This window comes from Ovis aries, chromosome 2, assembly GCF_016772045.2.
Source record: "Ovis aries strain OAR_USU_Benz2616 breed Rambouillet chromosome 2, ARS-UI_Ramb_v3.0, whole genome shotgun sequence".
Classification (NCBI taxonomy): Eukaryota; Metazoa; Chordata; class Mammalia; order Artiodactyla; family Bovidae; genus Ovis; species Ovis aries.
The window spans coordinates 29,563,822-29,585,293 of NC_056055.1; the positions used below are offsets into that span (position 1 = coordinate 29,563,822).

Sequence of the window (21,472 nt, forward strand, 5' to 3'; positions counted from 1 at the left end):
TCTTCTAGTGTATTATTCATCTGTTTGTTTGTTCTTTAGTTCTAGGTCTTGCACCTTCTCCGTTGTTTTCCCAAGGTCCTGAATCATCTCCACTATCATTATTCTAAGTTCTTTTTCTGGAAGGTTGCCTATCTCCACTACATTTAGTTGTTTTTCTGGGGTTTTATTGTGTCCCTTCATCTGATACATAACTTTTTGCTTTTTCATCCTGCTTAAGTTTCTGTAATGTGGTTTTTGTTCTAGCTGTGGGATTGTGGTTCTTCTTGCTTCTTCTGTCTGCCGTCTGATGGAGGAGGCTAAGAGGGTTGTATCAGCTGCCTGATGGGAGGGACTGGCAGATAGAAAAACTAGGTCTTGCTCTGGTAAAACTTTAATCCAGTTGTCTGCTGATGGGTGGGGTTGTGCTCCCTCTCTGTTAGTTGTTTGGCCTGGGGTAGGGCTCTATGGTAGGGTTAGTGGGGACCTCCAAGAGGACTTATGCCAAGGGGCCCCTTCCAGGACTGCTGCTGCCAGTGAGCCTGTGCCCACGGTGAGCCACTGCTGACTGATGCCTCCACAGGAGACCCTCCAGCACTAGCAGGTATGTCTGGTTCAGTCTCCTGAGGGGTCACTGCTCCACTCCCCTGGGTCTTGTTGCATGTAAGATTTTGTTTGTGCCTTCCAAGAGTGGAATCTCTGTTTCCCCCAGTCCTGTGGAAGTCCTGTAATCAAATCCTGCTGGCCTTCAAAGTCAGATACCCTGGGGATCTCCCTTCCCTTTGTTGTCCCCAGGCTGAGAAGCCTGATGTGGGGCTTAGAATGTTCACAGCAGTGAGAGAACTTCTTTGGTATTATTGTTCTCTAGTTTGTGGGTTACCCACCCAGCAGATATGGGATTTGATTTTATCATGATTGTGCCCCTCCTAACTGTCTTGTTGCAGCTTCTAATTTGTCTTTGGATGTGGGGTATCTTTTTTTGGTGAGTTCCAGTGCCCTCCTGTCAATGGTTGTTCAACAGCTAGTTGCGAATTTGGTGCTCTTGCAGCAGGAGATAAGCACACATCTTTCTATTCTGCCATCTTGAACTGGAAATCTAACACAAAGTCTAATTTTAAACTATTGTGACTAAAAAGGCTTGAAGTAAAAATCCACTTAGGATATGTTTGAGTGCATTTTATAGTTTCTTCCTTGCAATGGGTCCTGCAAGAGCTGTGATAGAGATTTCATACTTGACCCCGGATCTCTGGGAAGTGACTTCAGTACACAGAACTGGGTGATATCTATACCTATATATGAGTATCTCTCTATATCACCTGTATTGCATGGAGGACTTATCTGTGAATGTCATGGACACTCAAAAGACAGATGCCTCTGAAATATTAGGATACTTGGAAAAGAGGTGTGAGCTGTGTTATAAAAGATTCTCTAACATTCCCATGCTGAACCCACAGGAACTGTTTTTGATCATAGTAACACACAGAAGTCTGCTTTCTCCTTCCTCCTAAGAGTACCATTGCGACTACTATGGTGACATTTGTGTGTATATAGGATGATTGTTGGGACTGGAGATAGTTTCTGTTCCAGCATGGGGGAAATATCCTCTTCCTCCCTCCCCCTTGTGTCCTGCTCTTATTTGCCAATAGTAACAAATGTCAAGACACTGCAGTTAACTTGAATGAAATAACAACTTTGCTCCAAAATGGAAAAATACTTTATTTAATGAAATCTGTCTTACTCAAGAGGGCAGGAAAAGGGAGATAAACCTTAAAGTATTATTTAATAGGACCTACTCAGATTATTTTGAACAAATACATTTTTAGAGGCTAAGTTGATAGATTAAAAAAAAACCATTTCCAGGCTCAGTGCTAAAGGATTTTTTTTAAATGCTTTTGGGAATTTCTAAAATAAAAATGTTAAATATTCCAAAGGCTAAGCGATAAACTTGTATTTTAAAAAAATCCATGCTTTGGATTAAGGATTGTATTTTAAAATGATTTCAAAAAACAAGTATTATTCTAATGTTAAGATTTATGAATAGGATTAATAAATTTTGTTGTTTTATGCCACAAAGTGAAAGTGAAAGTCACTCAGTCGTGTCTGACTCTTTGCAACCCCATGGACTCTACAGTCCATGAAATTCTCCAGGCCAGAATACTAGAGTGGGTGGCCTTTCCCTTCTCCAAGGCATCTTCCCAACCTAGGGATCGAACCCAGGTCTCCCCTCATTGCAGGCGGATTCTTTACCAGCTGAGCCACAAGGGAAGTCCAAGAATACTGGAGTAGGTAGCCCTATCCCTTTTCCAGTGGATCTTCCTGACCCAGGAATCGAACTGCAGGCGGATTCTTTACCAACTGAGCTATCAGGGAAGCCCTTTTGCCTCAAAAGCAATTTTTAAATAATGCCAGTTTTTGGTGTACCTTTTACACAACCCATTTAACTTAGGCATATGTAGTACTGCTTTGTTGCCATCAAAACATTCTACTAGTTATAAATAGGCATACATAAAACTGCAGTCACTGTCTTGTTTCTTGTACCTGTACCCTGCAAACAGACTGAGTTAAGGATTCCAAGGCAAGTACTTTCTTTAGGAGATGGTCTTCGGCAGTTGTCAAAGTAGAGTGAATAGGTAAGTGAGAGGGTCAGGAGGTGCTTGCCAAGCAAGTTTCTATTGTGGTAGCTGAAGTTTCGGAGAAGGCAGTGGCACCCCACTCCAGCACTCTTGCCTGAAAAATCCCATGGACGTAGGAGCCTGGTGGACCGCAGTCATGGGGTCGTTAAGAGTTGGACACGACTGAGCGACTTACACTTTTCACTTTCCTGCATTGGAGAAGGAAATGGCAACCCACTCCAGTGTTCTTGCCTGGAGAATCCCAGGGACGGGGAGCCTCATGGGCTGCCGTCTACGGGGTTGCACAGAGTTGGACATGACTGAAGCGACTTAGCAGCAGCAGCAGCAGCAGCTGAAGTTTGAGTCCACAGGAAATCTGGGAGCCACTATAGAACAAGTGAGGGTGGAGGGAGCTGAGATATTTGTACATTAGTAGAGCCTGGTGGGCTGCCGTCTGTGGGGTCGCACGGGGTTACACAGAGCCGAACACGACTGAAGCGACTTAGCAGCAGCAGCAGCTCAGAGGGTGAGTGATACTTTTGAAGTGCTGTGAAAGCAGCCCACATGGGCCCTGCAGGTGGGAGAAGGTCCTGAAACAATGTTGGTATCATTAGATTCTGTGCTGAGAAGGGGAGAATAGGCGGGTGACCCCTGCAGTTGGTTATGGTATAGTTAAATTTTTTCTACATGCTCTTAGTGCTACTAGTGTATTCTTAGCTACTTAGCCCTCAACCATTATCTGAGTTGAATGTTATTGTCCCTGTGCTTTGTCCTGGTGGGGCAATTTTGATTGCAGATGTTGAGAAAAGGCACAGTGCGTTTGTTAGAAAGACCCAATGCTGCTGCTGCTGCTGCTAAGTTGCTTCAATCGTGTCCAACTCTGTGCGACCCCATAGACAGCAGCCCACCAGGCTCCCCCGTCCCTGGGATTCTCCAGGCAAGAACAGTGGAGTGGGTTGCCATTTCCTTCTCCAATGCATGAGAGTGAAGTGAAAGTGAAGTCGCTCAGTCATGCCCCCATGGACTTAGCGACCCCATGGACTGCAGCCTATCAGGCTTCTCCATCCATGGGATTTTCCAGGCAAGAGTACTGGAGTGGGGTGCCATTGCCTTCTCTGGAAAGACCCAATAGGAGAGTACTAAGCTGTAAGATGCGAGCTTAAAGAGGCCTTTGCAAGGAATTGTTTCAGGAAACAAGGTGTAAAGATTTGTGTGTAATTAAGGATAGTTGGAAGTTCTTTGATTTAATGAAAAGCTTAATAAAGAGCACTGTACCTTGGAGGTTTAACTCACAGTTGTGTGGTTAGCGTCTAGAAACATTAGGACCAGAGACAGTCCTGACTTCAGTGAATGTGAAGTGACTGGAAGGAGCTGAGCCATTGTCAGTGTAGAATGCCAGATCTGATCTTCTTGGACACTGCGGACTCTGAGCAAGTGCCATTTCCAGGAACTCCTCATCCTCGGCTAAATGGAGTTTGTGCCTATGAAGTCAGCTACCGTATGTCGTTTATTTCTAGTAAAGCCAGGTAGCGAGTGTTAGGTACTCTTGTGAATGGTTCAAGATAAATGAAACGATTGATTTATTAATGATTGCTCAAGAGTTTAAAATCACTGTATAATGTGTGTACAAAGTGTTACACGGATACAAAGTAGGGGAAATTACAGTTTACCTTATATAGTGTAAGTAAGAGTTCTTTTCCTACTTTAGGATGCTTTTCACATATAAATAAAGCTTTGCATAGCTCATTTTCATTTTCTTTGGAAACAGTAATTCAGTCTGTTGGGGGGGGTTGGGGGTGGGGTGGGGGGTGGGAATCTTGTTAAGAGTTGGAATTTAACAATGCTGAAGCTTTCACAGAAGATCAAGATTCATTATTAAAAGCCTCAACTTTGGAGACATTAGAGATAGTTTTTCATCATTTTCCTGAATATCAGTGGGCAGCTTTTAGAACCTATTAGAAAAACTAGTGCTGTGGATCTTTCCTGCCCTATGTAATCATGTTCCTTGTACTTGAGGTGCATTCCTGATCCTGGGTTCCTGACATGTTTATCATTGGTCCATGCAAGTCCCTTTGTTAGGCTTTCTGGTTTTGAAATATGGCCCACTAAACAGCACTCAGTATACTCTTCACCTAGAGTTGCCTGTTTTTCCTTTTTTTATTTTTTAGATAATACATGCACATGGTTCAAGTTTAAAAGCTACAAAAGTATAAACAGCAGAGAGTAAGATTCCCACTCTCATCTGTCACCTAGTGGCTTATTTCCCCTCTTCAGGATCAGTTGACAAAGCTGACCTCCTCTACGACTTACCAGAGATTTTCTATGTATTTACAAATATATGTATGTTTGTGTGTGCAGATGTATGTATGTTTGTGTCCTCGCATGCAAATTATGGTTCATTAGTCGCACTGATCTGTACCTTGCCTTTTTGTTTTTCTTTACTGCTCTTAGGTTGCTCAGTGAGCACAGAATTGGAACAAAGCAAGCTGGAAGATCCTAGTTGATCATGCTTTCAAGCTGCTCTAAATTAAGATGTGATGATAAAAGCCTCTGAGTTGAGTCAGTATCTGCTTCATGCTAAGGCCCATGCTAAAACCTGTGTCTGTCCTCCACCTCCAAATAAAGTCTCTTAAGATACAGGTGCTCGTTTTTAAAAAGACATCACATAAAGAAAAGAAAAAGATCAGTGATTTTACTAGCATGAGTGGTCTCTATCAGTTAGTTTAGGCTTGGTTATACTGTAATAATAAGCTGCTTCTCAATCTCAGCTGTTTAAAGTGACAGTGAAAGTCACTCAGTCATGTTGGGCTCTTTGTGACCATCGAATTCTCCAGGCCAGAATACTGGAGTGGGTAGCCGTTCCCTTCTCCAGAGGATCTTCCTAACCCTGGAATTGAACCCAGGTCTCCTGCATTGTAGGCAGAGTCTTTACCAGTTGAGCCACGACCGAAGCCCCTAGTTTAAAAGAAAGATTTAATTCTTGTTTCTGTTTCACAGCCACGGTGGATTGGCAAGGGTTTCTGCTTATTGTAATTGTTTGGGAACCGAGGCTTATAAGCAGAACAGTCTCTAATACAGCTGGTCTCTGTGCCAGAGGGGAAAAGAATGCTGTGGAGTGCCTTGATCAACAATTAAATACCCATTTTCATTATAGTTCATTGGCTAGAATTATCACGTGGTCCCACCCAACCACAGAGAGACAGGAATGTGCCTTTTAGGTGAGCAAGTTAGCCTATTAGATTGTTCAGTGTATATTTGTATCTCTGTAAAGAGATATATTTTCATATGAATAAGATAAACATGAAATAATTTTATCATTACTTTTTTCCACTTATGTCACAGCGGAATCTTTCATTGTCCTAAAAATAAGTACGTGTCTAAATATGTCTTCCCTGATAGCTCAGTTGGTAAAGAATCCACCTGCAATGCAGGAGATCCCTGTTCAATTCCTGGGTTGGGAAGATCCCCTGGAGAAGGGAAAGGCTACCCACTCCAGTATTCTGGCCTGGAGAATTCCGTGGACTGTATAGCCCATGGGGTTGCAAGAGTCAGTCAAGACTGAGTGACTTTTACTTTTGCTTTCAAATATGTCTTAGAGGACGTATATTATTTCAGTATATGGATATATAATTATGTATTTCTTTGTGGCTCCTCTACCGAGGAAAATGTACATTAATTTTCATAAAATTGGTAGAAATATTTACAGGTTGTAAGCCATGGATTCCTATCATGGTTTCTAGGTTGTAAATATAAGCTCTATTTAGAATAACCCCTCTTTTTCCCCTTTGTCCCTTCGTAAAGTACCTTCATAGTTTTTAAAACTTGGTTTATTTATTTATTTATTTTTTTTGTATTATTTTTGGCCCCACTGCACATCTTGTGGGATCTCAGTTCTCTGACCAGGGATTGAATCTGGACTCTTGGCAGGGAAAGCATGGAGTTCTAACCGGTATTGGTTAGGACTTGATATTATGGATAGGTAAATACTGTTGTCCCTCAGTATCCATTGGGGATTGGTTCCAGGAACCCCATGTATATTATTAGGAAATTATTATCTGTGATGACTTAAAAATGTGTTTTCTCTTTATCATTTGCCTTTTGATTATGTTAGAGTTGTGGTTGTGATGTGTCTTGCCTCGCAAAATCTGTAAGTGAACCGGCTAATCATTCCTCTTAATGATTTAAGAGGATTTTAAGTCATAACTTTATCTCAACAAAGTGATTAACGAATTGTTAGGTGTTTAATTCTCCCACCCTGGCCTGTATGCTGTTGTTCTTAAGCATTTTACTTACATGTATGTTATAAGCCCCGTGTTGCATTGTTTTCACTTTTGTTAAAGCAATCAGCTTTTAAAGAGCAATTGAGAAAAGTCTTCTGTGTTTACCATGTGGTTACCACTGCTAGTGCTCTTCATTCCTTTGTGTAGAGCCAGAATTCCAAAAGGTATCATTTTCCTTCTGCCTGAAGGTTTTTTTTTTTTTTTTAAACATTTCTTATAGTTCAGATCTCTTTTATCTTTTGAGTGTTTAAAAATGCCTTTACTTTTGAAAGGTTTTTGCTTAGTATGGGATTCAAGGCTGGCCTTTTTCTTTTTTCTTTCTGCACTTTTAAAGACCTTGTTCTGTTGTCTTATCAGTTACATTGGTTCCTACAAGAAATCTGATATCCTTATCTTTGTTTCTCTGATGTAATGCATGCTTTTTCCTCTGGCTGCTTTTAAGATTTTCTCTTTATCATTGGTTTTGAGAATTTGATTATGGCATATTTTTCTTCACTTTGTGCTTAAGACTCTTTGAATTTCTTGTATCTGTGGGTTTAAAGAGTTTATCAATTCAGGAAACTTTCAACTATTATTTCTTTAAATATTTTTTTCTGCCTGCTCCCCTTCCTTAATATACAATTACTTATATATTAGGCCTTTTAAAATATATATATTTAGGCCATTTTAAGCTGCCTAAGAGCTCACTGATGGTTCAGTTTTTTTTGGATTTTTTTTTTCCCCCTCTCACTTTCATTTGAATAGGTTTACTGCTATACCTTAAAATTTACTATTATTTTCCTATTTTTTTATTAGCCATTAATCAAATCCAATGTAATTTTTATCTCATAGATTATAGTTTTCATTTTTAGAAAAGCTCAATTTAGACCTTTTTTTGTAGCCTCTGTGTCTACTTTTTTTTTTTACTCTATTTAAAAAATAAAAGCCTTTTGAGATATAATTCACGTACCATATAATCCAGTCATTTAAAGTGTACGTTTCAGTGGTTTATTTTTTGTAATACATTTTATGTAGTATTTAAATACTAAATATTTTTAAAATATTATTTTGGGGGATAATTAGTATATTTACAGAGTTGTATGACTATTCTCATAATCTAATTTTGGAACATTTTTGTTATTCAACAAAGAAACCTTGTACCTAATAGCAATGACTTCCCATTCCTTTCACCTTCTTATTCCAGCCCTGGGTAACCGCTAATCTACTTTCTGTCATTGTAGATTTTGGGTATTTCATAGAAACAGGATTATGCTATTAGTGATATGACTAGTTTCTTTTACTTAGCATGATGTTTGTGAGGTTCATCCATCTTATAGCATGTACCATACTTCATTTCTTTTTATGGCTGAAAAATATGCCATTGTATAACTAGATCACATTAAACGTGTGTGTGTGTATAAGCTTAGGTGGACATATATTTTCATCTACTTACTGAACATATAAACGCTGTTATGATAACTTTTAATTTTTTTTCTGCTAATTCTAACTTGTCCCTCAGTTCTAGGTCAATTTTGATTGATTGATTAGTCCCTTCATAGTGGGTCCTATTTTTCTGGTTCCTTGCATGCCTGGCAGTCTTTGATTGGATGCTAAATTTTACTTTAGTGGCTGCTGGATATTTTTGTATTTTTATCAATCTTAACTAAGTTTTGTCCAGGAATGCAGTAAAGTTACTAATTTCATACTTTCAGTTCTTGCTTTTATGTATTAAGTGGGGCTGGATCAGTGCTCAGTTGAGAACGAATTATTCATTATTGGGGCAAGACCTTCCTGAGTCTTACCCAGTGGCCTCTGCAACTTAGGAATTTTCACAAAATGACCTGGGAAAACAAGTACTCTCACAGCTTGTGTGAATGCCAGACACTGTTGGCTGTAATCCTTTCAGGTGGACTTCAGCAGTTTCCTAGCATGTGTGTTCTGTACTCTCAAATGTTGGAGAGTTTTTACAGATCTCTGAGATTCCCTCAGACTTCCCAGGTATCTCAGTAGTAAAGCTTGGGTTTGATCCCTGGGTTAGGAAGATCCCTGGAATAGGAAATGGCAACCTGCTCCAGTATTCCTGCTTGGAAAATTCCATGAACAGAGGAGCCTGGTGGGCTACAGTCCATGGGGTCGCAAAGAGCCAGACGTGGCTGGGCACACATGCGCAGGGTTCCCTCTTTGCAGCTTCCTTCTCTTTGGTACTCTGTACTGTGAACTTTTGCTCCTTGGTTCCTTGGATTCAGTTTCATCACAGCTCCGTGTCTGTTGGGTTCTGTCTTGGTTTATCCTCTCTGTGCAGTAGCCATAAACTGGGGGTAATTGTACGGCTGATTTTTTTTTAAATTTGCTGTGTCTTGGGGATTGCTGCCTTCTATTGCCTGAAATCCAGAGTCCTGAAAACCATTATTTAATGTATTTTGTCTGATTAAAAATTTTTTAAAGGAGGAGTAGTAAATCAGGTCTCTGTTATTCTATCTTGGCTAGCAGTGGAAATCCTGTTTTCTTATATATTTTCTGTTTTCATTTCATTTAAATATTTTCTCCATTTGAAATTTATTCTGCTCTGAGGTCATGGAATTGCTTCTATTTACTTTTTCAGGTGGCTACCTAATACTGTTTATTTATTCAACATCCAATTTGATTTATCATCTTTGTCATGTGTTGAGTTCCTGTACGTGGCTGGGTCTATTTCAGAACTTTTGTTCTGTTGTATATATGTCTACTGGGTACTAGGAATAGTCTGTATTAGTAATGGAGTAATATCTGATAGTGCTAACTCCATCTTAGAACTCATTTTTTAAAAAAACAACTTTTTCTCCAGCTGTTCCTATTTGTTCTTGCATATCTTTCCATATGAATTTTAGGATCAACTTGCCTATTCCATAAACAAACAAAAAATCTTGCTGGTTACTTATATGAATTAACTTGGACAAAAAAAAAAAAAAAAAGAAATCTTTAGGATGATGGCTCTCCTGTCCACAAACGTGGTATAGCTTATTGTTTGCTCAAGTCTTTAGTAACTCATTAATGTGTTAAAATTTCATACTGTACAATGTCTTACACTTTTAACAAGTTTTAACCCTTTTTTTCTTAGGTACTTTAATCTTTGTTATTACTTTTATAAATGGTATTTTTTCTCTTCTGTTTATTTCACGTATTAATAGTTTTCTGAGCAATTAGCTGAACTCTTTATGAAGAATACTTTAATCTTACTTAGGCTTCACAGTGCCTACCAAAGGGTTTGGAAGGTAGAAATGGCTAGTCAATGTTTAGATGTTAGAATAAAGACTGAAGAGTTACTATAACTACATTAATACAACATTTACAATGTAGATGATTACCTCACGGCTTTGTTTTTAATTATTAAAGTTTAGAGATTTATCATTCTGATCTTGTTGGTATTTTATCTTAATTTAGCTCTTGTAAATAAGACTCTATTAATACCCTTGTTTAGCTACCTGTTTTTGAACTATGTAGAGTAAGTTAGTATGGCTAATAGTGATTGTATTCAATGAATAGATTTCTTTATTTGATAGGTGAGTTAGGAATTTGCTTCTGAAGCAGAATGGCCTTTTAAAAACTTAGAGTTGTACGTGGCTGTAAGAAATTAAAACAAAGACACAAATAAATAGAAGGACTTTCCCTGTCTGTGAATTGGAAGACTTAATATTATTAAAATGTCCATACTGCCAAAAGCAATCCCTATCAAAGTGCCAATGGCATATTTGTAGAAATTGAAAAAACATCCTAAAATTCATATAGAAAGACAAAGCTTAGGCTTCACACTTTTGATTTCAAAACATATTGCAAAGCTATAGTAATCAAAATAATATGGTACTCAGCAATAAAAAGGGCAAATATTTTAAAAACTCACTGTACCAAGTGTTGAGGAGGGTGCGGAGCATTTAGAACTCTCATATCCTGTCCTGACGAGTGTGAAATGATGCAGCCATGATGGAAACCAGCTGGTCAGTTGCTTAAAAAGCTAAACATACATGTCCCAGTGATCCCACTGTTAGGTGTTTACCAAAGAGAAAAGATAACATCTGTCCACACAAAGACTTCTACATGAATGTTCAAGGCAGCTTTCTTTGTTAATAGGTAAAAATTAAAAACCAGTAAGTATCCATTAACAGGCAAATGGATTATCAAGTTGTTATATATTCATACAATGGAATAATACTATTAAGCAATATAAAGGAAAGAACTGTTGATAAGTACAGCAAACCGTATGGACCTTGAAGTCACTAGGTGAAGTGAAACAACACTGATAAAAAGAAGCATTAAGATTCCATTTATATAAAATTCTAAAAATTCTCAAATTGTTTTAAGTGACAGAATATAAATAAGTGGTTGCCTAGGGATGGATGTGGAAGGGGGAATGGATTACAGAGGCACAAGAGGAAACTTTAGGTGGTAATGAAAATATCTATCTTGATTCATTGTGTATGTGGATATCAAAGTTGATTTTAAATATGTGCAGTTTATTGTGCATAAAGTACATCTAAATAAAGGTATTTTAAACAGTAAAAAATAAAAATAAAAAACAAACAAAAAACAACAAACCAGTATTATACTGGCATAAAGATAGATATAGACCAATGGAACAGAGTAGAGCCCCAGAATAAACCATCATGTATATGGTCAAATACTTTTAAACAAAGGTGCCAAGGTTGCACAATAGGGAAAGGATAGTCTCTTCAACAATGGTGATGGGAAAACTGGGTATTCACATGCAGAAGAATAAAGCTGGACTCTTACCTTACATCATATACAAAAATGAGCTCAGAATTTCAGTAAGACCAAAAACTGTAAAACTCCTATGAGAAAACATAAGGGACTGAAGTTGGCAGTGATTTCTTGGATATGCGCCAAAGCAGGCAACAAAAGCAAAAACAGGCAAATAGGACTACGTCAAACTTCTGCTTGTTAAAGGACAGAATCAATACAGTGAAAGACAACCTATGGAATGGGAAAAATATTTGCAAACCATGTATCTGGTAAATGAGTTAATATTAGGTGTTAAATATCCAGAATATATAAATCCTCCTACAACTCAACAGAAAATAAACAATCCAATTAAAAAATGGGCAAAAGTTGAATAGACGTTTCAAAGAAGATATACAAATAGCCAATAGATTGTACTGGGAAAAGATTTCAGAGTCTTTCCTCCTGTGCAAGCTCCTTTACTCCCACACTGAACACTTCACTTCTGACATTTCTGGTTTTCCCCACGCCAAGCAATTCTGTGACACCAGCTGGGTGCTCTACAATTTAATTCTGACGGTATCTATCTGTTGCTAGTGTCAGAGCTCACAGGTTAAGTACTCAGTCCCACAAGACTATGCACCCCCTGCCAATCAACAATCCATGTTGTTACCTCTGCTTTGACCAATCAGCTATTAATCAGAGGTTCTCACAATCCTGGCTCAGGTTTGATTAATTCAATTATAGAACTTAGGAAATCAGTTTACTTACTGTTTGCCAGTTTATTATAAAAAAGGATATAACATAGGATATAATTAAATATCCAGATGGAAGAGATGCCGAAGGGGCACAGAGCTTTCTCACCCGCTCAGGGCCCACCACTCTCCCAGCACCTCTCTGTGTTTATGAACCTAGAAACTCTCAAAACTCATACTATTAGGATTTTTATCTAGGCTTCCTGACTTAGGCGTGATATCAACTTCATTTTCAGCCCCTCTCTCATATATCGAATTTGGGTCAGGGCTGAAACCTCTCAGTTTCTAATATAGCTTGATCTTTCTGGAGACCATACCCCATCCTGGAGCCCACCAGGGTCACCTCTTTAGAACTAGAGACTCTCTTGATACCCTGGAAATTCTAAGGGATTTGGTATCCTGGTCTCAGGAACATGGGTCAAAGACCAAATATTAGAATAAAAAACACTCCTAGTGTTCTTATCACTTAGGAAATCACAAGGTTTTAGGAACTCTGTGCCAAAAACTGGGGGCAGATAGGTATATATACATCTGCTGCTGCTAATAATAATTTTTTAAAGATGTCACACAGCATATGAGAAAAATGCTCAGCACTATTACTAGGGAAATACAAATCAAAACCACAATAAGGTGTCTCATACATGTTGGGATGGCCACTAACCAAAACCAAAACAACTCCAACACATGCTCAAAGTAAGAAGTGTTGGCAAGGATGTGGAAAAACTGGAACCTTTGTGTACTGTTGATGGAAACGGAAAATGGTGCAGCTGCTATGGAAAAGGGTACAGGGGTTCCTGAAAAAATTAAAAATTGAACTTCTGTATGATTCAGCAGTCCCACTTCTGGGTATTTATCCAAAAGAATTAAAAACAGGCTCTTGAAGAGATAGTTACACACACGTGTTCACTGCAGCATTTTTCACAAAGCCAAGACGTGGAATTGCCCATTGATAGATGAATATATAATGAAAATGTCATAAATATGTAGAGCAACATATATGTCTGTTGATGTATACATCATATATGTATGTGTGAATACATATCTGTATTCAGTCTTAAAAAGAGCAACCCTGTTATAGGCTATAATGTGGATGAACCTTGAAGAAATTATGCTAAGTGAAACAAGCCAGTCACAAAAGATGAATAATGTATGATTCCAGTTATGTGCAATCTAAAGTAACCTATTGTTTGGAAATAGAAACTAATTGGTAATTGCCATTGTTGGGGGAAGTTGCTGTTCGATGGGTATAGAGTTTCAATTTTTCAAGATGAAAAGTTCTACAGATGTACTGCCCAAGGCATATATAGTTAACACTACTGTACACTTACAAGTGGTTAAGATGGTAAATTTATACTGTTTTATGCTGTGATCAAAAGAGCACAAAAAGAATTTATCATTGTTGAAAACTCAGTTTTGCATCTGTTTCTATTTCATACTAATCTGAGCATAGTTATTTGTGTGGCATTTCTTCCTGGAATTTATTAGGCTCTTTGATACCAAGAATACAGATTTCAGAGAATGTTTTACCTATATCTTAAGCAAGTAAGTGCATCTGACAATTATAAGGGCTGCTTTTAAGAATGGAACAGAATGTTTAAAATTAGAATTGTTTAGGAAAATTTAAGATGTATGATTAAACGTAAAGAGAATCCTTGCACATATCCACTCGATTTAAACAAAGACAATAAAATATACTTACTAGTTGTAAATTTGATCAGAATACTTAGGACTTTATGATTGTTTTCAACAGGAAGATTTCACTCTTGTTTTCAGATAGTTTTTCAATGATAACTAAATAATACTGTAAAGTATAAAGTTGCTTCATAGTTATTAGGTAAATATCACTTCATCGATAAAATAGATTAAATATAATTCAGCATGAACATGGAAATTCCTGGATTTTTCATGAATTCTCCTAAAACTTAAAAAAAAATAAAACGTAAAGAAGGCTAACTTGAAATTATATCAAACCTAGAAAGAGTTTTTTCCTTCTCAAATCAAAGCATAAACAAATTTCTCTTAAAGTCTTTGGGGTTACTGCCTCAAAGAGCTAAATGTTGCTACTGAGAAAATCTGTGATTAAAAGTAGTGTGCTCCTTTGCTGGATAATGCTGTGTGGCTGGGTTAATAGAAGGCTTTCAGTGAATATCCCACTTTCTTTCTTCAGTTCAGTTCAGTTTAGTTCAGTCGCTCAGTCGTGTCCGACTCTTTGCGACCCCATGAACCGCAGCACGCCAGGCCACCCTGTCCATCACCAACTCCCGGAGTTCACCCAAACTCATGTGCATCGAGTCAGTGATGCCATCCAGCCATATCATCCTCTGTCGTCCCCTTCTCCTCCTGCCCTCAATCTTTCCCCGCATCAGGGTCTTTTCCAATGAGTGAACTCTTCGCATGAGGTGGCCAAAGTACTGGAGTTTCAGCCTCAGCATCAGTCCTTCCAATGAACACCCAGGACTGGTGTCATTTAGGGTGGACTGGTTGGATCTCCTTGCACTTTCTTTCTTAAGTTTCCACAAAGGTTTGCAGCTTCCAGCTCTCCTCCTGGATCCCTCAGGGTGTTTCTTCTGTGGTGTCATAGCTCCCCAAGGAAGCAAAGTTTTGAAAGGACTTGAGCCTGGGAAACTGCAAGTAAATCATCTTCTTTATATGATGACTTTTTTGGTGTTTTTTTGCCCCTTTTTTCGGGGAAAAAAGCTAAAATACTAATCTTGACAGATATATAAAGTAAGCAGATTTTGGAACTCACTTACTTGAACCATTTAATTATTTTTCCATAGGCTTACTTGAGGCCACATTTTTAGGGCAATTATTGTTATGTATGCAATGATTTGGGATACATTTGTTGAAAGTTTTGTTTTACCTTGTTTTCACAAGTAACCTTGGGTAAGTTACTTATTCTTCCTTGACACTGCCTTCAGTCTGTAAAATGAGAGTGATAATACCTGTATCATAAGACTGTGGTGAAAAGTGAGATAATATGTGTAGTGCCTAGATTAGGATGTACTCATAAATGAGAATTTCCTTTTCTTTGAACATTGTCTGTCCTTCCATTAGTTACATTTGTTTGTTAAACAGGCATTTTCTGAGTGCCTGTTGTGTCCTAGGCATTGTGCTAGGTAGGGTGTGTTTCTGACCACAGGTGCTCTCATTCTTTTCAAGCAGCTGAGAAAATCAGAGTTGTGCTGTGGGAGCCTTGGGGCCAAAGGCCCTAAAAGCAAGAGCAAAGTCATAGCTCCCTTGCTTTTGTGTTGCTGACAGTGGAGTCCTTTGTCTCTTACTATCCACTTGTCAGAAGGTATAGATTAGAAACCAATGGATTTAATTCTATGGTGTTTATCATAGTGACCATTAACCACATGTTAGCAGATATTGAACATTTCCATCACTGCAGAAAGTTTCAGTGGGCTTTGATGTTCTTGGTAGTGTGAGTGAGTTGGATTATTAGTTTTTAGACCAGAGATATAAGAACTCCAGAATATCCTGCTATGTTTATTTTACTTAAAGCAAGTCTTAGTTAGAGGCTTATGACATGATATTGAGTCATTTTTCTCCTTATTCTCAATCCAGAGTACTTTTTAAATAATCTGGCTGATAGAATATAAGAAATGGCAGATAATCTTTCTATTACAAGATAGGCTTTAGTTCTGTGAATTTTCCTTCATGAAGATTTTAGGAACACTTTGTAGCCTTTTTCTTTTTATAAACTGAGGAAGGATAAAAATATTTAATATTTCAAAACTCCTTGCAAGAATAGCTATACTGTTTCTTCTGGTATGTTTTTAGTTTTGGTTTCTTTAAGTTGCAGTATAATTTACTTTTCATGCATGGTCTGTAGTTTATACTTAATAGATCAACATAGTTCTTAATTATATTCTATACAAAATAATTTATTCTGTAGTGTTTTCATGGATCTGTACCAGTCAAGATTCTTTTTGGCTACCTCAACCCCTGTCTCTTCTGCTTTTAAAAAGCAAAGTTTAGTTCGTTTTTAGTAAAATGCACAGATTTATGTATACAGTTTGAAGTAAGTTTATGCTCCTGTGAACCACTATTCCTTCTAGGCTCCTTTCCACTCAACTCCCTTTTATCCCAAGTAATCACTGTTCTGATTTCTATCGGGATAGACTACTATTAACTGTTCTTGAATTTTATATATCTGTAATCATACAGCATGACCTCTTGTGTCTGTTCTTTGCTTTGCATAAGCATCTTAAAGATGCATCCATTTTATTTTGTGTATCAAGACTTCATTTGTTTGTTTTTGCTGAGTAATTTTCCATTGTATGAATGTACCACAATCTGTTTATCCATTCTCCTGTTGATTGACGTTCATGTTGTGTCCAGCTTTGGTTATTATAAAACTGCTACATATATTTGTGTATAAGTCTTTTTGTAGATACATGTTTTACTTTTTGTTGGATATGTTCTTAGGAATAGGATGACAGGGTAATAGGGAAAGTGTATGTAACTTCAAAGAAAGTAGGGAAAACCACTAGACCATTCAGGTATGACCTAAATCAAATCCCCTATGAATTAATTATACAGTGAAAGTGGCGAATAGATTCAAGGGATTAGATCTGGTAGACAGAGTGCCTGAAGAACTATGGACAGAGGTTCATAACATTGTACAGGAGGCTGTGACCAAAACCATCCCAAAGAAAAAGAAAAACAAGAAGGCATAGTGGTTGTCTGAAAAGGCTTTACAATAGCTGAGGAAAGAAAAGAAGTGAAAAGCAAGGGAGAAAGGGAAAGATAAACCCAACTGAATGCAGAGTTCCAGAGAATAGCTAGGAGAGATAAAAAGGCTATCTTCCATGAATAATACAAAGAAGTAGAGGAAAACAGTAGAAGGGGAAAAGACTAGAGACCTAAAGAAAATTGGAGATTTCAAGGGAATATTTCATGCAAGGATGGGCACAATAAAGGACAGAAATGCTAAGAACCTAACAGAAGCAGAAGAGATTAAGAAGAGTTAAAAAGAGATGGCAAAAATACATGGAAGAACTATACAAAAAAGGTCTTAATTACCCAGATAACCATGATAGTGTGGTCACTCACCTAGAGCCAGGCATCCTGGAGTGTGAAGTCAAGTGGGCCTTAGGAAGCATCACAATGAACAAAACTAGTGGAGGTGATGGAATTCCAGCAGAGCTATTTCAAATCCTGAAAGGTGATGCTGTTAAAATGCTGCACTCAATATGTCAGCAAAACTGGAAAACTAGGCAGTAGCCACAGGACTGGAAAAGGTCAGTTTTCATTCTAATCCCAAAGAAGAATAATGCCAAAGAATGTTCAGACTACCGAACAGTTGTGCTCATTTCACATGCTAGTAAGGTTATGCTCAAAATCCTTCAAGTTAGGCTTCAGCAGTTATGTGAACTGAAAACTTCCAGATGTACAAACTGGGTTTAAAAAAGGCAAAAGAACCAGAGATCAAATTGCCAACATTCGTTGGACCTTAGAGAAAGCAAGGGAATTTCAGAAAAACATCTACTTCTGTTTTATTGACTACCCTAAAGCATTTGACTGTGGATCACAACGTACTGTGGAAAATTGTTGAAGAGATGGAAATACCAGACCACCTTACCTGTTTCCTGAGGAAAATGTATGCAGGTAAAGAAGCAACAGTTAGAACCTTACATACACCAACTGACTGGTTCAAAATTGGGTAAGGAGTACGACATGCCTGTATATTGTCACCCTGTTAATTTAACGTATGCTGAGTGCATCATGCGAAATGCTGGGCTGGAGCATTCACAAACTGGAATCAAGTTTGCTGGGAAAAATATTAACAACCTCAGATGTGCGGATGGTATCGCCCTAATGGCAGAAAGTGAAGAGTAACTGATGGGCCTCTTGATGAGGGTGAAAGAGGAGAGTGAAAAAGCTGGCTTAAAACTCAGCATTCAAAAAACTAAGATCATGGCATCCAGCCCCATCACTTCATGGTGAATAGAAGGGGAAAAAGTCGAGCCAGATTTTCTTTTCTTTGGCTTCAAAATCATTGTGGCTGGTGACTGCAGCCATGAAATTAAAAGACGCTTGCTCCTTGAAAGGAAAGCTGTGACAAACTTAGCATGTTAAAAAGCAAAGCTATCACTTTACCAATAAAGATCCATATAGTCAAAGCTATGGTTTTTCCAGTAGTCATGTATGGATGTGAAAGTTGGACCGTAAAGAAGGCTGAGCCTCGAAGAACTGACACTTTCAAATTGTGGTGCTGGAAAAAACTCTTGAGAGTCCCTTGGATGGCAAGGAGACCAAACCAATCAATCCAAAGGAAATCAACCGTGCATATTCAGTGGAAGAACTGATGCTGAACCTGAAGCTCCAATACTTTGGCCACCTGACATGAAGAGTTGACTCATTGAAAGGGACCCTGATGCTGAGAAAAAATTGAGGGCAAGAGGAGAAGGGGGTGACACAGGATGAGATGATTGGATGGCATCACTGACTCACTGGACATGAATTTGAACAAATTCTGGTAGATAGTGAAGGACAGGGAAGCCACATGTGCTGCAATCCATGGGTCACAAAGAGTCAGACATGACTTAGGGACTGAAAAACAACAAATGTAACACCATTTTATATTCCCATTAGCAATATTTAAGTTTGAATTGTTCCACATCTTCAAAAATTGGTACTGTCATTCTAACTTTAGCCATTCTAGTGTGTATGAAATGGTATTTCATTGTTGTTTTAATTTGCATTACCCTGAATGCCTTTTTTTCATAAGATTATAGGCTATCCCTTTCCTGGTGGCTCAGATGGTAAAGAATCTGCCTGCAATGCAGGAGACCTGGTTCAGTCTCTGGGTCGGGAAGATCCCCTGGAGAAGGAAATGGAGACCCACTCCATTGTTCTTGCCTGGAGAATTCCATGGCCAGGGGAGCCTTGAGGGCTACAGTCCTTGGGGTTGCAAAGAGTCGGACATGACTGATCGACTAACACTTGGCAGCACTCATAGGCTGCTCCTGTAACTTCTTTCAAAAGTGTTTTTAAACCTTTTGTCTTGGTTTCTATTTTTAAAAATTTAATATGTACCTTTAGTCCTCTCTACACCATTTTGTTAAAAACTGCAGCAAAATTGGCATGGTAATTTAGAAAAAAATCTCCTTGAGGAGTTTCTTTAGAGAGAAAATTACTTATTGATAGGACTGCTGCTGCTGCTGCTGCTGCTGCTAAGTCACTTCAGTCGTGTCCGACTCTTTGTGACCCCATAGATGGCAGCCCACCAGGCTCCCCCGTCCCTGAGATTCTCCAGGCAAGAACACTGGAGTGGGTTGCCATTTCCTTCTCCAATGCATGAAAGTGAAAAATGAAAGTGAAGTTGCTCAGTTGTGTCCGACTCTTAACGACCCCATGGACTGTGGCCCACCAGGTTCCTCCGTCCATGGGATTTTCCAGGCAAGAGTGCTGGAGTGGGGTTTGGTATGTCCTAAATATTGTTAGAAGGGCCTTGAAATATCACTGGAGATAAGGAATGAATATTGTGATTAAGAATTTGCTCCTGATTAAGGCAATTATATATTAAAAATATTCATTAAAGTAATTTTTGATTTTCATTCATTGCCATGAAATTTGTAATGAGACCTACCATTTATTTATCTCTCCTTGCCCCCTTTGAAACGCTTTAAAATGGTAGATCAATTAGAATTTATCTTATCAAACTTCTTGGCTTTGAATCCTAGAAAAACATCTGTCTGCTGAAGTTGACTCCTTTACTTCTATGTGACTCTCTTTCTAGCTCACGTGTCTGATTTCCCTATGATCCAAGTGTTTTAGGACGTGTTCATGATGCCAGATCTCAACTCTTTGTATCATACTGATGGACACTGACCTGACACAGTTTGGTCATTCACAACTCTTAGGACTTTTTGATAGATAGTAGTAACCGCAGAAAAACTTGAGATGGATGGGTACCAAGTTGCTACCGAGTTACAATGAGAACTAATCTCAGATAAAAATATTCTTCCATACAGCGAAGTCATTAAATATTCTTACTTAGCAAACAGGCATAAAATATGATGTACCCTGTCTTATAAGCTTGGTTGCTGTGTTTTTAGGTATTCAGATCACTCCTTTTATGAAATGTTCACTTGAAGCAGACAACGATAATATTCTCGTTACAGGATTCTGTTAGGCACCAGTTAATCATATCTCACAATCAGTAGCTGGACAGAGAACAGTTTAGGCGTCTAAACTTGAGTCTCATACACTATCCCTGAATAAGAGTATCATTAGATTCTTGTAATCTGTATTTAAGATATTTTAGGCAATCTACATACATGAACAGCCATTAATTTTACCAGTGAGAACCCACTTCTAGCAACCATTGTTCTGATTAACAAGCTATTAGTTTCACCAATGAAAAAACATTTTCGGCATTTGATGTTTTAATTATAAGTTCTCCAGATGTATGAATAACAGAAAATCTGCAGTATCACCCCTGAATACGAGTTTCCGTCTTTAGTAATAGCTGTCCATCTATGGAGTGTGAATTTCTAATTAGAGCAACTGCATCTAGATCAACAGATTGGCCTCATAGGGTAGCTTAAACCAGCTTAAATCATGTGCATTTCAACCTTTTGAAAGTAAAATAGCATGCCATTTGAAAGTAAACTAACAACTCAGTTTTCATTATATAAAACAAGAAGAGAAGAATTCATCTGGTTAATGTACTCTACCTCCTAGTAAATTTAGTTAGTAAATACATTAAAAATCTTAAATAAAAGTAGTTAACTGAGAATTACATAATATTTAATGACAAAGGAAACTAGGGTCTGAAATTCTAATTTTTGTTTTTTCGTCACATAACCAGAGGGCATGTGAAACAAAGGGGCTAGAGAGATTATTTTTCCCAGTGATTTAAGTTTCAGGGCCTCTTGTTTTTAAAGAGAATGGCCCAAGAGCTGACACAGCCTTCTTACCATTGCCATGCCTCAGTTGTTGCTCTTACAGTGAGTACTCAGTGTATTGAGAGTCAAGCACCATTGAATCTGGTAGCTTACCGGATTTGTGGTCTCTGATGGAGAAGGTTTAACTCCGGGACCAAAGACAGTCTCAGTCACTCAGAGCTTTGTATAGGTTTTATTTAAAGTGAAAGTGACAGAAAAAGCTTCTGACATAGACATCAGAAGGGGGCAGGAGAGTACCC

General features: G+C 38.2%; 1 protein-coding gene across 10 annotated transcripts in view; it reads left to right on the top strand.

The window, feature by feature from the left end:
* Positions 1-21,472, top strand: part of CDC14B (cell division cycle 14B) — a 132,132-nt gene that overhangs the window by 13,510 nt on the left and 97,150 nt on the right. Inside the window, exon 2 of one of the 10 annotated variants that reach the window (XM_060409056.1) lies at positions 499-580. The exons of the other annotated variants lie outside the window; for them this stretch is intronic. The gene's annotated coding sequence lies outside the window, so the exon portion shown is untranslated. The remainder of the gene's footprint in view (positions 1-498; positions 581-21,472) is intronic. 10 annotated transcript variants of the gene reach the window in all.